This window comes from Eretmochelys imbricata, chromosome 13 (assembly GCF_965152235.1).
Source record: "Eretmochelys imbricata isolate rEreImb1 chromosome 13, rEreImb1.hap1, whole genome shotgun sequence".
In the NCBI taxonomy this organism is placed as follows: domain Eukaryota; kingdom Metazoa; phylum Chordata; order Testudines; family Cheloniidae; genus Eretmochelys; species Eretmochelys imbricata.
In genome coordinates this window covers 19636531-19638040 of record NC_135584.1, presented here as the reverse complement: position 1 = coordinate 19638040, position 1510 = coordinate 19636531, and positions in this window count along the sequence as shown.

Here is a 1510-nt window from a genome sequence, read left to right as displayed (position 1 = left end):
CTACGCAAACACACACAAACACACAAATCTGCTAACTTACACAAGGAGGCAATTGTATGCACACATACACAAACCTGCCCAAACACACCCACTCGTGCCAACATGCAAACAGGAAACTGTAAACAAGCACACAGTCAAGTATGTAAGCATACACGAATACAACGTAAGCAAACGTGATACACAACTGCACAATGCAACACAGCCCTGCAAACGTATGCAAAGGGTAGTGTATTACATGAAAAGAATCATCATCCCTCCTTTTCCCCCAGCGTCTAGGTCTGCAACAATGCCAGCATTTTGCAAGAATTAGGTTGAGAATAGATTGTAAGTGGAGTGGGGGTGGGAGAATCCAAAACACCTTAAATATTACAGGATTCCGGTAGTCTAATTTACTCTTCTTTAAGACTTAGTCTTTCCCAACACTCCAGCACCCTGGAATGAAAGCAAAGCTAGCTGCACGGTTTTGTGGATCCTTTGGAAGATTAGTCATCTTGGGGGCAGTGACTAGGCTGTTCAGGAATCTGTGCCTCTTGCCAGTACCTTGATGGCAGCCTCAGCAAAGAGGCCCAGGATATTATAGAAACAGAGTTTGCTCTGTTTTGACTCTTAGAGGAGAGCGTTCCAGTAAGAGGGGCAGAGTAAGGGGAAGCTTGCCCTGCTGATGCCCATACAGTAGCTGCTGGTTTGAAAAAGAGAGGCTTGAGGCTGTCAATCTGGCAGCTTTCACCAGCCCAAATTTCACTGGAAAGGAAAGGAGCAGCAGAGCCCTGCGAGAAACTTGCTGGGCTCTTTGTCATCTCAGCTAATTAATATCCCGGCCTGTTGCCTCTGCTCGGCAAACGGTCCGTGTTTCTCAGCGCCAAGAGAGAAGCCAACACTGGAATGAAGATCTCCCCTCTCACATGGCCTCAGGATTGCGGAATGCTCTGCCTGTGGGCTCCGCAGTACTGAGAGCATTGGGGCAAAGAGCTGCATTTCATACAGGAAATAATCACACTCGAATGCAAACCTGTAACCAGGTGCCCGGCCCTCCTCCAGGCCTGGAGCCTCTGGGAGTGCAGTGGACTACAACCCCAAGGGACTAAGAGTAACAGACTCACATACATCTGACTCCAGGGGTAATTCCTAAGTGACAGCTGAGGGTGATTTTTGTGGAGTGATGAGAACAGTATGGAACTGAGGGGCTCAAATAGGATGACCAGTTGTCCCAATTTTATAGGGACAGTCCTGATATTTGGGACTTTTTCTTATATAGGCACCTATTATCCCCCAGCCCCATGCCCCGATTTTTCACACTTACTCTCTGGTCACCCTAGGCTCAAATGCCCCTATTTATGTCTTGACACTCTCCAGAGAGAGCACATTATCTAATGGTTTAGAGCAGGGCGTGGTGTCCTGACTCTGCTGCCAACTTGCAGCAGTACCCTTAGGGCAAAGCCTCAGATCGTGCATCTGTGATGGCAGCCATTTTAGACAACACCCCAGGGAGTGAACCCAGGAGCTCCAGAAG